At 40.9% G+C, this 15742-nt stretch overlaps 1 long non-coding RNA gene across 1 annotated transcript; it reads left to right on the top strand.

The window, feature by feature from the left end:
* The first annotated feature begins 8884 nt into the window (after window positions 1–8884).
* Window positions 8885–9896, top strand: LOC133712371 (uncharacterized). The gene is made up of 2 exons (XR_009847332.1): window positions 8885–9022; window positions 9132–9896. It is a non-coding gene; the product is annotated as an uncharacterized LOC133712371 (long non-coding RNA).
* Window positions 9897–15742: the final 5846 nt, after the last annotated feature.

Genomic DNA, 15742 nt, shown 5'->3' with positions numbered 1-15742 from the left:
TGGCGGGTACCGGCGGACTCGTCTCCGCTCCCTCTAGGCGCCTGTGGTGGTGTTTTGCGGTGGCTCGGCCCGAGGAGCTTGGATTTGAGCCGTGAAGTTCACTGTAGCAATTTGGAGTTTCGTTGATTTCCGGCGATTCCGGCCGTCTCCGGCCACCAAACCGGCGTCGAAGGTTCGGTTTTTGCCAAGGATCATTTTCCCCCTAGCCTTGAGCCATGATTTGCAGTGTAGAGGAAGAATCGACGATTGGAAGATTACGGTCACTATTCACAGTTTGAGTTCAAGCTTCTCCTTAATTGTTGAGGTACTTCCGCTCATTTTCTGACTTGGTCACAGTTGAAAGAATTATTGGGTCCGTTGAGTAGGTGCTGCTGCCAAAGTTTGGTGGCCATCGGAGCTGGTGGCGGTGGCGGCGGCGCCGCCACGCCGGCGCCGCCACTGTGGGCGGCGGTAGCGGCGGCTAGGGTAGCTTTTTAATTTCATTTTCTGGCTAGTTAAATTCTATAATTATCATAGAGCTTGTATGTGAAGTTTGGTGAATTTTAGAGGAGTTTGGAATTGTTTGTGAATTTCCGAAGTTTGAAGTTTTGTGATGGAATTGTGGGAAATCCGGCCGTTGGATTTCCCTCGTTTTCATTGTGGAATATGTAAGTTGAGGAATTGGTGTTGTGGAAGAGATTTGGGTGGAATTTGAGAGGTATTGGAGATAGAGATTTTCGGGTTTCGTTTAGGTTCGTATTTATTTTATCGGATTGCCGTTTACGGAAATATAATTGTGTACAGGGCAATGTTGCGAGCTACGGCTAGATGAAGGGACTCGTTTGCGTGGTCGCCAACTAGTACTGTGAGTGGACGTTTGTTTTTGAATATTGATGTATGCATTTATTTTTCGAATTAATGTTTTATTAATTATCATATTATTTTAGTTTCGGATATGATTTCGGTTTTGGAATATTGCTTGGATTCTCCATCATGATTTTTGGAACGTGAATTTTATTCGCTCGGATTTGAACTTGTGATTTAAGTTATTTTCGACGAATTATTTTTCCGAGGTGATTTCCGGAATTTATTAATATATTTTATTCGTCGATATTGAGATTTCTGGAATATTTTTCGAAATGAGATTTCGATGGAATTATATTTCTTGTTTATTTATCGATTTACGGTTTTGGCATTGGGAATGCCTCATTGATGATTCTGGATTCGGTTTTGTTTCGGAACTGCGATTTATAATTGATCTAATTATTCTTTTAGCGTGTGGGACACGCTGTTGATTTATGTGACTTTTTACGAGAATTTCCGGGTACGGTTGGGAATCGTACTCGTGTGTTTTTATTCGCGGGACTTATGGGGAAGCCTTATAGATTTACTGGATTTGAATGGTTTTTACCCGCCATACCTGGGTCGTCATATTTATTGCTAGCTAGCCTATTAGTACTCCTCCCTGCTTACTATGTGTTTGTGGGTGAGTAAGAGCAGAGCATGGGATGCTCCAGAGTGTGGGACACTCCGACCCGAGCCTGGGAGGCTCCCTTCTTTCGTATGGTGAAACTTCTTCCCCATATTTTATCGTTGCTTGACTAGCGGGGCTAGTCCGATTTTCACTGTAGCCAGCGGGGCTGGTCTTATCTTTTTGAGAAACGAGATTTCGGTTTTACGATATTATTTTCGAATGTTTTGACTAGCGAGGCTAGTCGGTTTATCGTTTTGAAATCCTTGGATTTAAAGCTAAATGTGTTTTACCATTTGTGCATGCATCGAGGTTTTTAATGAAATAAATGTGGGAAAGTATGAAATCCTTCTTATTTTTAAATTGTTTATTTTTGTCCACTCACGCTAACGTTTTTCGTCTACTTTCCCTTGGGCCTTTCGGTTTCTAATGCCCAGTTTGCAGGCGCTATTAGTTGAGGTCGGTCGTACATGGATCGAGGCATAGTTGACGAATAGCTTCCGCACTTCTTTGTTTGGCTCTGATCTATTGTGGGTTACTATTTTGGGTAGTCCACTTTAGGGGTGACTCGACCAGTTCTCGGTAGAGTTATCTCTAAGGTGGGCCCCGCAGGGCCACCTCGGATTTCAGGGTGAAATCCGGGGCGGGTCCTGTCAAATAGGTCTTATATATTACTAACGAATAGAGTTCTATTTTTTTTTAAGAAAAAACAAATACAACACTAACGAATTGAGTTACAACATAAAAGCATTGAAAACAAACTATGGGCATTAGAGTCTCTAAAACTAAGAATCAATTGTCCTGCAGGCAAAGCTAAGATGGTTATTTCATGACGATCAAATTGTCGTAGTTACACATTGTCCACTAGTGTTTCGTACATAGAGAGGTTAGATTCAAGGTCAACAACTTTCTAATTAATTGCAATTAAATGAATTCTAAAACAAACTTTTTACTAAATTGAATTGAGGGATATGTTTTAGGGAAACGATAATTGAGAGAGAATTGCTGCGTATATTCATTGATAATAGAGGTCTCTTTATATAGAGGATTACAATGCATAGAATCTGAATCGTACAAGGAAATGTAATCATACAATGAATGGATATCTCTAAGATATTCTCCAAGATTCTCTCTAATTAAAACCCTATTACCACTAGGTCAAGTAGCCTAGAGTTTGGGCCAGACACAATTCAGATTTACTTAAACACTCCCCCTTGTGTCGCCCAAATGCGGTGCTTCTCTCGTTGCCTCGTTAAAAACCTTGCCGAGTAACAAAAACCCAGTGAGACAAAAATAACCTCGGTTGAAGGGGAAAAAGAGCACAACACACCATTCACGTTTCGAGACCATACATGTAGACACCTCCCCCTGATGTCTGCATCTCCCCTTGATGACAACGATCATGAGAGTTCGAATAACGTACCAAACGATGCTACCAACTCGTTTCTCGAAAGTGAAATTTAGGCAATGACTTAGTGAGCAAGTCTGCCACACTGTCCTCATATCGAACCTAGTTCACTTTGATTTTGAGGAGAGTCTGTTGTTGCTGATTATCCTTGGTGTTGTCGCTTTTGATGTAGCCTTGCTTCATTTGTTCAAAACAAGCAGCATTATCCTAAATGCTCGTAGGCTCATCTGTGGTAAACTTCAAACCACAATTTTTCGAACATGCGTAATTATGGATCTAATCCATATACATTCATGAACCACTTCGTGAAGAGCAATGATCTCTGCATTGTTCGAAGAGATAGCGATTAGGGTATGTTCTGTAGACCTCCAAGATATCATGGTCTTTACCCATGGTGAATACTTAACCAGTCTAGGAATGACCTTTGTGTGGGTCAGAGAGATACCTAATATCAGCAAAACCTTCCAAAACACATTTCGTTTTGGGATGGGGATAGTGGACGCAGGCCAGTGTTGGCGGCGTTCCTGGTGTGTGATGGGTTCTAATCCATCGTCTCTCTGTAGGGATAGAACAAACCCATATCAATCATACATCTCAAGTATCGAAAGATATCTTTTACACCAATCTAATGGTGTCGCGTTGGCGCAAAGCTATATCTAGCTAATAAGTTCATGGCAAATGAGATGTCCGGTCTTGTGCATTGAGCTAAATACAATAATGCGCCTATTGTACTCAAGTAAGACACTTCTGCCTCTAGCATATCTTCGTCATCATCCTTCAGACGAAAAGGATCCTTTTCAGGATCAAGACTACGGACGATTATGAGGGTGCTTGAAGTTTTGACCTTGTCTAAATGCCTAAGCATCTATCAACACGATGCTTAAGTTCCAAACCGAGACATAATCGTGTTCTCCCAAAATCCTTCATCTCAAACTCGGATTTCAAGTGTTCAGCGGTTTCCCTTAACTCTTTAAGGGCTTCCAATGAAGATCATGTCCAACATGAACCGCAATAGAATCCGAAACTTGTTATGGAAACGCGCGGGCTTATCCTTTCCCAATCAAGTAGTCACTTTAGTGAGTGTTTCAATCTTATTTCAAACACGCTCTGTGGTCTAGAGCCACTTGACTTGGGTAAATGAAGTCCACCATGAATCTTCATGTATATTCCGTATCTAGATCCCCATAGAGATACGTAGTGACCACATTAATTTGTAAGCTGCATGTTCAGTTATTCGGAAAATACCAAACTGACAGGGTAGTGGAGTGAAATGACATCCATTACGAGAGAATATGTCTCATCGTAGTCGATTCCATGGCGTTTTTATGAGAAGCCTTGTGCCATAAGGTGAGATTGCCATCTCTTTTTCTCATCACGTTTTCTAACGAAGACCCATTAGTCAATAGGTTTTATGTTAGGAGGTGTTGACATCACTGGCTCAAAAACCTTTCTCTTCGTTAAAGAATTCAACTTAACCTGGATCGCATCTTTCCATTTAGGCCAAATTTCTCTACATTGGTATTCATTCATCAACGGAGCGTGGTTCGATATCATCTGACTCAACAAACTCATGCGCAATGAAATGCGCAACTACATCATCAATTATGATGGAGTTTCTATCCCACGTCTCATGTACACTAGTGTAATTTTCATAGAGCTCTATATTCTCAGGAATAGGTTCTGACGTTGAGGCGTCCCCCAACAATAACCATAATCCGGAGGATTCTCATGAGACGTATTTTGAGTGTCGATGATCAAAGGATTGGAGTGTGCCAAAGTATCATTCAAACCCACTGGCCTCCCATGCATCCTAGTTGGGGCCATGGCCTGTAACGCCAGAGTACCACATTATTTAGCGTTGGCGCCATGGCCTGTAACGCCAGAGTACCACATTATTTAGCGTTGGCGCCATGCCTACTTTCGTGTAGGGTGGCGCTACGTCCTCTCGTAGGGACGTCCATCCTTGCATGCATGTTTACAGCATATTTGTGTGATCTTGTCACTTTAACAGGGATCGAGATGAGATATAGTAGGGACAGGCCACAAAAATTCCTGTCGTTCCTGCTGAACATCCGTGTTCTTATGTCCCCCTAACGATGGGAATACTGTCTCATCAAAGTGACATCCTCAAATCTAGCGGTGAGGAGATCGCCTAGCAAGGGGATTAAGTGGCGGACGATTGTTGGAATCTCAAATCCAACGTAGTTGCCCATTCGTCTGTAAGGACCCATCGTAGAGCGCTGTGGCGGCGCAATTGGCACATAAATGGCACACTCAAAGATGCGTAAGTACGATACTTGTACCCAATCACTAGCTGTAATGCAGAGGTAGATTGAGTGGCGGTGGGTCATAGATGAATTAGCATAGCTACATGCGATATTGCATCACCCCAAGCGGATATAAGGAGATTGATGCGCATTACCAATGTCCTGACTACCATCGTAGTTATTTTCACGAGACCATTTGGGTGTGTATATGGGAATATGATGTCTAACATCAGTCCCATTGCAATAACCATCGAAAGTCTTCGATGTAAACTCTCTAGCATAATCAAATCCAATTGACTGAATAGGATGATTCGGGGAGTGAGCCCGTTGTCATATGATATGTGCTAGGAGTGTAGCATAAGCAGCATTACAGGTGGACAATGGCACAACACGTGACCAGCGTGTTTGCATGTCAACCAACATCATGAGATATTTAAACGTGCGCAAGTTAGTTGAATCAGTCCAAAGAATCCTCATGGATTCTATGTAGGAACAGAATGAGTATTTTCATATCCTTTGCATAGGACGGTCTCAATCCTAATTTTCCTAAGGAACGGGCTTTGTAAAACTAGCGAGAGACTTTAGAAGCAACCAATGAGGATTTTGGTTGGGCCTGAGCGTCTGAAACGCTAATTGAAGCAAAGTTGGTGATTGTAGCATCACCTAGGGCTCTATCACCATGATGGACGCCATCCATAGCGTCATGGAGAGGAATTGTGCCAGCCCTAGGCTGGTGGTGGACTGTGGTTGCTCCGGAGGCAGCGGCGGCGGTCACACTTGGTCCAAGAATCAACTTTTGATTCATGCTTCTTTTCGCTCAAAGGAAATGATGTCCATGTGAAGTTTTTGGTAGACGGATCATCATATCATGACTAGGATGACCTATCCTGTCGTGACAAAGCCAATATGTGTCTAAATCCAAGAGATCTTCTCTCATAACTTTATTGGATTTAATAGCTCGAATAGTGACATAGAGTCCACTAGAGAGACACATAAACTTCTCTAAGATGCGCCTTTGTTCGCAATCATTAGAGGTATTGCAAAGGAACTCATTTTCGTTCTCTACATGCTTTTTCGCATGGAATCCGTTGGCTATACATAGGTGTGATTTTCGCTAAGAGCGTAGAGATTTTCTGTGACAGTAATCAAGGTGCCGTTTGGCAAGGGGAACTTGGGCTATTCTATGTCCTTGAATTAATATTGATGACCCAGCCATCGTAGTCACAAAGTAATATGCTCAGAATCAAAATGGAGTCTTGAAAAGAACTCGAAATTTTATTCATAAGCCAACGGAATTACATCATTGTCTCTTTGACGAAAGAAAATCTAATCCAAAATGCTAGCTAATGCAAAACAATGGTTGTCTTCTAACTTCTTTCGGTAATTCCAAAATAAATGTGACCAGGTGAGTAGAGAGATGTCGATGGAGCAAGGCTCGCTTAAGTACCACTAATCTCATAACCTTCCTAGACATCACACTTACTTTGGGTGAGCCTACTTTGAAGAAATACTAAACCATTGGCATCTACTACAAAAATATATGGCAATTGCCTTTTACATCTCTTGGAAAATAAAAAAGACTTAATCAAAATCGCCAGTCTCTGGATCTTGGCCTTTGAAGTCTTCAACCCTTAGAGCGAGATCGTCATCTTGATCTTCTTGCTCCATGTAATTTGCTTCCCTTGCTTCACGATATGTCTTGTACGCGTAATTAGCAACATTCTGGGGTGCATTACATGCTTTAGCCCATCAAAGACTTGATACGAAGTGCTTCCGAATTGTAGTCAAGTACAGACTTGAAATCACAAAAGCGGAGGCTATGCCATCTCACTTCTAAATCAGGAAGCAGGGAGTCACGAACGTTGCCAAAACGCTGCTCGAGTTCTGTTGAGTAAAAATTGCACACAGTGAGCAAAAATATCACCCAACATAATTTCACTCGTATTCATTAAAAGAATAGAGTTTTAATTAGTTCGGGTTCGACTCATTCAAGACAGAATGTGTCCTTTAATTACAATCCCCATTACAGGGAAACACCCTTTGATTCCTATTATGAAGAAATCAATTGTAGGGATGTGTGTGTTTGTTTGTTTTTGTGGCTGCACCCGGATATCTGAACGGGTTGCCTACGTACCCTTGGAAATGGATCAAGCCATTCGTAGTTCAAGAATTCCAATGGGTGAATGACCCATTGGAGGGTATTGCTTTTTGGAATGTGAATCGTGTTTGGTGTAAGTGAATCAGAGATTCGATGTGTTGTGGATTTATTTGGAAAGGTTGTGACATTTCCTGGTGTTTGACGGAATTTGACTGATGCGGTTAGGGATTCGGATGGATGAACCAGGGAGTCAGGGATTTTTATTTGGACTTGCGGTTGCATCTAGTGGGTTGCTAGATTGCCTACATACCCTCAAGGAGGGATCAAACCATTGTAGTTCTTGAAAATATGTATTTCTGGTGTTGGGAGAATTTTTTGTGTTGACGGATGTACATATATTTACTTTTGAATCCGTCGAATGTATTTCTTTTATAAATATCCAAATCTCGTACTGGACCAGGTGAATGGGCTTTTGTGTTGACGACGAACCAAAATTTGGCCGGGCCCGAATATTGAGATAAACGGACGTAAAAGGTAATCTGTATTTCTGGGCCTTTAGCTCCATGCTGGGTCAGGTCCAAATGATTTGGACACCCGCTTTCCTTTCCAGGCCTTTAGCTTTATTTTGCGTTAGGCCCAATTGTAAGGCCCACTCCATCCATGAGATCGTGTTGGAGATGGAAGCCAATTCTTACAATTCGTCATTGAGAGGGAAACTTGAAGCTTGGCTCTGCATAAATAGCGGGTTGCATGCCTGTGATGCTGTAGTTACGAACTGGGTAAGGCCTCTATCTTTCTTCTCAATGGATTTCGATCCATCGAAACGTCAACTAAAATTCCCAAATCGGCAAGGTTCAATTCCTCATTACGGCACTCGATCGATTAGTTGGTGAGCAAGAACTAAAAGCTGCTGCAACTTTTCGACTGGTACGACTCTTCTGCGAATGCCACGATCCATCAAATATTCTTTTAAAACCACCGCTTCAAACTTGGAATCAAGTATTATGTTTGCCACCGATTTAATTGCATAATTCATCCCTTTTCAATGGCCCTGGAACTTGGCTCCCACCATTTCGTTGTTTAGAATAAAGCTACAGCATGATTTCATTCTTTGGACCATGACTTAATTACAAAAGATTCTAGAGTCTTTTGTCTTTTGCATTTAAAGCACACCATAACTTCATAATCAAATATATATGCTTAAAAGCTTACATATATTCAATTATAATTTTGAGGACTCAGACTTGCAGTATGTTTTGAAGAGCCTATATTTAAAGCCCTTTGTCATTGTCTGCAGGTTTTGGACGTTCCTCCTTGATTAAAATTCTGGAAAGGTGAAGCTATTTGCACTTTGCCTTGCTGCAACTAATCACACCACCCTTTGTCTTCTAGCTTGCAAGATTGAATTAATTAATTGATTAATTGAATCATGCCTGTCACCATTTGATTTCTTTTTGCAAGTTCCAGATTGAACAACCAAGCCATATTTCTTATCTTCTTGTTAATCATGATTCTAGAAACAATCAAGTTTCGTCCCTGTATTTGCTTCACGATCTCAAAGAAGTCATATAATTAATTTTGTATAGAAAAACTACAATCTTGACTTTATCTGATGGCGTCAAAATAGCTGCTCAATTCACTGGACACACTGCCACTTCTGCCACCGCTTCACCACCACTTCACAAAGCGTTCACTAACTGTTTTTTATTTGAACATCAGTCTAGCCTTTTCGCTTCAAAGATTTTATTCTCGCGTCGTTGTGTCTCCACCGCCAAGCTCCAGAGATCAATTTCAGAGTGGTAAGTACTGCAAAAACCAACAGTCTCGCTAACTCTCTTCTTTTATTTCTCTTCCTTTGTCTGCGGCTCTGCCTTCTAACTTTCTTCTTTTATTTTTTTTTGTATGCAGTTTACAGAGGCGAAACACCAAGGGTGAGGCTTTGTATTTCTTTGCTTGGCATTGTGAACTGGTAGTTTAGGATTTGTATTTCTTTTTGGAAGTGGTGGTGGAAAAGTTTTGATACGGTGGAAAGAGAAAAGCAAGGCAGCAAGGGAGGCATTTTATGTGATGGGTTTTGCTGCGTTTGGAGGAAGAGAATGTACTGCACAGGTTGTCATATCGGAATTCGGCCGTTCATGAACGACCCCATGTTCCAATATTTAAAACCCCAGCAGCCGTGTTGCATTAAGACGTCGGCCGTTCATGAACGACCATGTTAGTCTTAATCCAAGAGGAGATTGCTCGGCCGTTCTTGAACGACCATGGTTGTCTCAAAAGGGTGTTGGTTGTTCATGAACAGCCCCCTTTTGCCTTGAAGAAAAACTGTTAATTCCCTGCCGAAACAAGCAAGAGCAGCATGATGCAGTGTATACCTGAACTTCTCCCTTCGAGCTGCTTCGATTTCGCTCTCTGTTTTGGCAGAGTCTTGGCTTCTTGTTTTCTGAATATTTTTCTCCTCTCTCTCTCCGTCTGTCTTTCTTTTCACGTTATTGTCCTTTTATAATAGTATAGCTGCTCCTCAGATAACTTTGCTTTCCGCAGGACTAGTAACTTTGAAATTTGAATGACAAACTTTGAATTTTGGATAACAAGCTTATCTTGTATTTTGACCAGCAACAATCTCGAGTTTGCTTCACGTTTGAAGTCTTTTTCAAAGCTAATAGACTTTGAGTATCAGCATATCTCTTTTGCTTCTTTTTGAATGGCCTATTTGCCGTTTGAAATGGTCAAGGCTGTAACAACATGTATAAACTTATCCATGTGGGATTTTGAATGTAATTCATTGCAAGTGTATTTTTTTTTTTTTTTTTACGGCAGCCATATATGTAGCAACCAACTTTTTTATATCTCAACAAGTTCTACCCATAGTTTTCTGGGGTCTTCCTCATTGAGGTACTTATTTTAGAGCGCGTCATTCATGTGCCTTGTCATGAGAATTATGGCTTTAGCTTCATTGGCCTCTCTCGTAGTTCTATTTGCTTCAAAAGCGGCAGCTTGTTGAGAAGTAAGCACATTCTGACTTGGCTCTTGGATCGTACTTAGGATCCCATCAGCCTTAAGATGCTAGCGCACATCACGGACACACTTGTGGTGTCCTGCGCCTGTTGTCTCTATTGGAGCGAAGCTCAACTTGTTCAGGTTACTCATCCTGAAAAACAACAAAAGATTATGGTTAGTTTCGGAGCGAAAATGCTACCACGAAAACAATAAAAATTTCTGAGCGTAGCCGCTTCTAAGAAATTAGGAATTTCTGAGCGTAGCCGCTTCCAAGAAATTAGGAATTTCTGAGCGTAGTCGCTTCCAAGAAATTCGATTCCAAGAGGGGTTGGATTAGATCGAAACAATGATATTTGTGGTCGATCGTTTTATCTCAACAAACTCTAAGTTTGGAGGACTCTACAAGCTCCAAGCTTGAAGTGAGCACGAACCCCCACAGTTCGGCTTAATTTGGTCTCCCCTATGCTGAAGAAAGGGGGGTAGAAGAAGGGAGGTTGCAAGTCCCTGAAAAAAAAAAAAGAGAAATTGAATTTTAAAAAAACTGAAACCTTTATAAAAAAATACCTAGAAATAGGTCGCTGGAAAATTTTGCCAGGAAAAAGTCACTGGAAAACTGCCGAAAAGTCGCAGGCGGCGGCCGGAAAAGTTACCGGCGGTGACGTGGCTGATGACGATGCTGCTGACGAAGCTGCTCACATGGCTTGCGTCAGTGGGCCTCGGCTCGAGCTCGGCTTGGGCTGCCTCCTTCCTTTTTTCTTTTCTTTTCTGGGCTTCTGTCCTTTTTGGGCTTGCAGGCTTCTAGGTTTAGGCTCGGCAGTGGCTGACCGGTTCGGAATTTCCGAGCTTCAACTGGCCGGTTTAGGAAATATATGGCCGGTTTCGGTGAGTTTCTTCCCGGTTCCTGGATTCTGGGGTAGAGATTCCGCCTGTGAAGAAATATGATGGTCAAAGGTGGACCGGAATGGTTCGAACCGGGCAGGGGATGTTCTTCTTCTTCTGGTGGCCAGTTCGCCGTCTTTCCGGCCGGTTCTTGGGGTGGCGCCGCCGGTTCTGGACTCCTGGAGTTGAGAGCTTTAAGGTGGGCGGCGGAGGTTTCAGGGATTTGAAGGCTACGAATTTAGGGTTTCAAGGTTAGGCTTCGTGCTGATAACGTGTTTTAGGGAAACGATATTTGAGAGAGAATTGCTGCGTATATTCATTGATAATAGGGGCCTCTTTATATAGAGGATTACAATGCATAGAATCTGAATCGTACAAGGAAAGGTAATCATACAATGAATGGATATCTCTAAGATATTCTCCAAGATTCTCTCTAATTAAAACTCTATTACCACTAGGTCAAGTAACCTAGAGTTTGGGCCAGACACAATTCGGATTTACTTAAACAGGATACTAAATATCGAGCCCGGATTAAAGCGGATGTCAATACTTGATGCAAAACTGCAAACGCGACTCAAGGCAGTGCAGACGGTGGGCTGGTTCTGTCCTTAAAGTTCATGGACATCACAGACGGCACCACCATTAAGATAAAGACCAAGGTGATCAAACTCGAAGGTTCGCGCCAGAAGTTCAACAGAAACTTCAAGCACCTCAATCTTGACTTCCTAACTCGTCTACCTATGAGTCCACTGGCAAGAAGAAGCTCAAAATGGAGACCTGGTTCGGCACTCGCAAGACGAGCGCCGCTATTTACAAGCGCTGAGCAGTTATGAGCCGCATCCGCACTTTTGCATATTTGTAGACTTCCGCTTCTGATTCGATCTGACTAAATAACAACAAATCGATTTATTTATTATTTAATTTTGAATTAGATATTTTATTATTCTATCAGATGAGAGTCGCCTCATTCATTACCAGTAATTCATTATTCTGTCCGGTTTCCAATTCTTTATCGAAACTGCAAGTGCAATAACCATTAATTATAACAGTGAGGAGGTGAAGCATGAATGCCTATGATCATGAAATTCATGTTCAAAATGAGGCAATATCAAGGTTCTAAAAATCGGCCTAGGAGCCTCTATGCCGTTCGGATTTTAGGCTAATCGATCGACCTAGGTGCTGGGCTGAAAATCGGCCGCCTAGTCGGGCTAGGCGGTGTAGGCGGGTTTGTCTGGGCGCTGGGCGCTCAGTGATTAGGCGGTTCCTGTTTTTGTTTTTTGTTTTAATACTCTTCACTCACTCACATACTCACTTTCCGGCAATTCGAACTCCGACCCGAACAAGTTGTTATCGGGGTCGAGTTTGCTAGTGTGAGCGGCACGACGACGAGGGTGGTGTTCCAAAAAAGACTGAATTAAGTGGTTGATGATCAGCAATGGGAATGGAGTGGTGGTGGTTGAAAATGGTGTATGCGGTCGCCGTGGGAGAGTGAGAATGAGGCTTTGTCTTCTGGTGTAGCAGGGCGAAGGAAGAGAAAAGACAGAGACTAGTTTAGCAAGGGAACCCAGCAAATGATGTTTCAAGTTGACACGTTTGCCAAACCAAACAAACGTGTCCTTCTAGTTTGCATTGGATTAAATCACATAACAAACCCACTTAGGCTAATATTAAGTATTATTTAGGGAAAATTCTCAAACACCCCAAATCTAGCAAAATACCTCTCATACACCCCACCAACTTATTTTTATTCTCACTCATACAAAACTTTTCACTTTTTCTCCCTACTTTTCAAAACCACTCACTATTCATCCCACAAATACCCCTCTCCATTTTCTTTTCTCTTTTATCTTAATATTTTAAATTTTGATAAAGCGTGGTGGACCCATATCTTGAAATTATCTGTTTAAATTATAATTGCAGCTAAGCTTCATCCTCTATATTCAAAGGAAAGTAGTTAAATTTTACTATTCATAATATCGATCGTTGACAAACTTGAGTTAAAGGCTATTTGTCAAATTACTAGCAAAGAATTGAAGAAAGAAAAAGAAAAATTGAGAAAATTGAAAGACTTTAGAGAGAGTCTTAAAAGAGAAACTCCCGATTATTGGGATATCATCTTTAGAGTACAAACAAGTATCTATCAGATTGAGCGGGATATTGAAAATCTCTTATATATCCTTAAAGAGGAACAAAAACCTATTGATTACATGAGCATTGGTTAGATCCGCAAATCACTGGTATCAGAGCTTGCAAAATATCTCAAAAGGGGAATCCCCAATGGGGATAATGTTTGATTTAATATTAGAGAAGTTGAATTCTCTACTGAAAACTTCTGATGAGAAATATCAGAACCTACAGAAAGAATTGTCTAGATGTCAAGATCATCTACAAAAACTACCTGCTATAATCCACCAATTAGAAAAATTGGAAAACAAACTGGATTATATCAAGAAACTTCCAAAAATGGAAGAAGAAAAGCTAACAAGTGTTAGTAGAAAAATCAATGAACAACAAAAAACGTTGGATTCTATGAAAAATATACTGAAGGACAAGAAAGTGCCTACAGTAAAAACAAAGAAAGTTAATGGATTCAAACCATTAGAAAGACCAGAAAAGAATCCTGTTCCAAACATGATTTTTCTGGAACCATCAACTAGTTATACTAGTATTCGGTATGAAAATCCGAAAGAAACTCGAGATGTCAAAATGATGAGCATCTTCGGGAAAAAGAAAGGAGTACAACTCCTGAATGTCGAAGAATTCGAATTCAACGAAATCGAACAAGAGGTAAAAAAACGCCTCAATTCCAAAGCAAGATTTTAAACAAATCTACAAAAGGGGAAAATTTGACCTGATGGACAGCCATCACTTCAAATTATTGAAATTTACAACCCCCTCTACAACAGGAGAAACAGATCTCTTAATGATCACCCCTGCTGAAGTTGCTAGAGCAAGAACAAAAAATTATCAATTTATGCACATTAGAGCAGTCCAAGTTGACATAAAACTTCTTGCCCGAGAAGGCATAAACTGTTCAGTTCTATGTGTCTTACAAGACTATATTAACAGATTTTCAAGCTAGTCTGTTGGGAACACTTGAAGCATCCTTATGCAATCAAGTGGCTTATTTCAACTGCTTCCCAAATTTCTCAACCAGCTTGAAAGATGCAGCTCACTGTCTAAGACTGAGAGTCAAGACAGATGGCATATCTATGAAAAACGATATGCAAGAACTCGCAATAGTATACAGAATATACTATAGACTGATGAGTACCACAGTAGAACCTAAGACAAGGATATCCAATATCCCAGGTCTTACTACTGGATTCCTCACCAGTCAGAAAAACCATTCACAACAGATTCACAAGGTTACTTGGAATGGAGTAACTTTTCCTATTGAATGGAAACTATCTGGTCCGAAAAAACCAGCAGAAAATGTCAAAGCGGCAATATATGAAAGCAGAAAGACTGGAGATATCAGTCTAAAATTCGACGATCACAGAAAAAGTGAAGTCTGTCCTAAGAATATCAGGATAAACAAAAATCTTCTTAGAAGAAGCTACAGCACTAGAGAAGCTAGTGTTAGTGGTACCAAATTCTCTGTTGAAGAACCAACAGAGCCTATCACAGAAGAAGAATTAGAAGCTGATCTGAACAGACCAGTTAATATGCTTAGAGCACAAAAGCTCTATGATCTCTATGATGAAGCAGAAGCTTGCGAAAATCCTGAACGGTTAGAAAAACTAATCGAAGAAATGAAAAAATTCAAACCAGGAAAGAAAATAAAACTCCTTCCCTACCAAGATATTGAAATGGAAGAAGGAGAAAGCTCCAAAACTTTCATCATTCTAGAAAAGGGAAAACTAAAACTCCCTATACAGAAAGCCTCTACTGGGAAAAATGGAGAAAGAAATTCTCAAAGATTTGTCCCAGAGGACAAGATACCCAGAGTACCAATTTCCAATTATGGTATCTGGCTAGATCTAGACAAAGCGCTAGACAAGAGAAAAACTCTTGACCAATGGGTAAACAGCCTGATGATGACCTCTGCTCTTACCGTTGGAAAATTTGAAGCACCAGATCTTCAGATATACTTTGAAACTACTCTCACCGGAGTAGCAAAGAAGTATTACTTCTCTTTCAAAGAGACAACCAGAGGAAAAGAATGGCTGGAAGAAATCAAAACTTTGAAATCTCCGTATGATTTTGCAGTACCCCTGTACGATCAGTTCTGTGGAGATCTCTCAAACTTGAGTGAAAAGGCTAAAGAAATAGCCAAATCAAATATCTATGCTCTCAAAATCTGTGACATGAGATATTTTGAAGAATACTTAAATGAATTTCAAGAATATTACTGTACGATTGGTGAACTAGAAAATATTGATCTAGTCAACATGTTGCACAGGAAACTCCCAGAACCGTGGAGAACAGCTGTGAGAGAAAGCATAGCTGAGAAACCAATTGAAAGATTTTCAGTTTGAGGAATTGCCGACGGAATCAGGCAATTATTAAAAGAGCAATGCAAAGCCAAGATGGCTAAGAAACAACTCGAAGGAGTTGAAAATTTATGTTATGGAATACTTGATATGCCAACCAACTGGGGATGTCATGAATCCAAATTCCACAGAAAAATAAAAGAAAAA

The sequence above is a fragment of the Rosa rugosa genome, chromosome 5 (assembly GCF_958449725.1).
Source record: "Rosa rugosa chromosome 5, drRosRugo1.1, whole genome shotgun sequence".
NCBI classification, from domain to species: Eukaryota; Viridiplantae; Streptophyta; class Magnoliopsida; order Rosales; family Rosaceae; genus Rosa; species Rosa rugosa.
The sequence above is the reverse complement of the archived record's forward strand: the minus strand, read 5'-3'. Positions and strand labels throughout refer to the sequence as shown.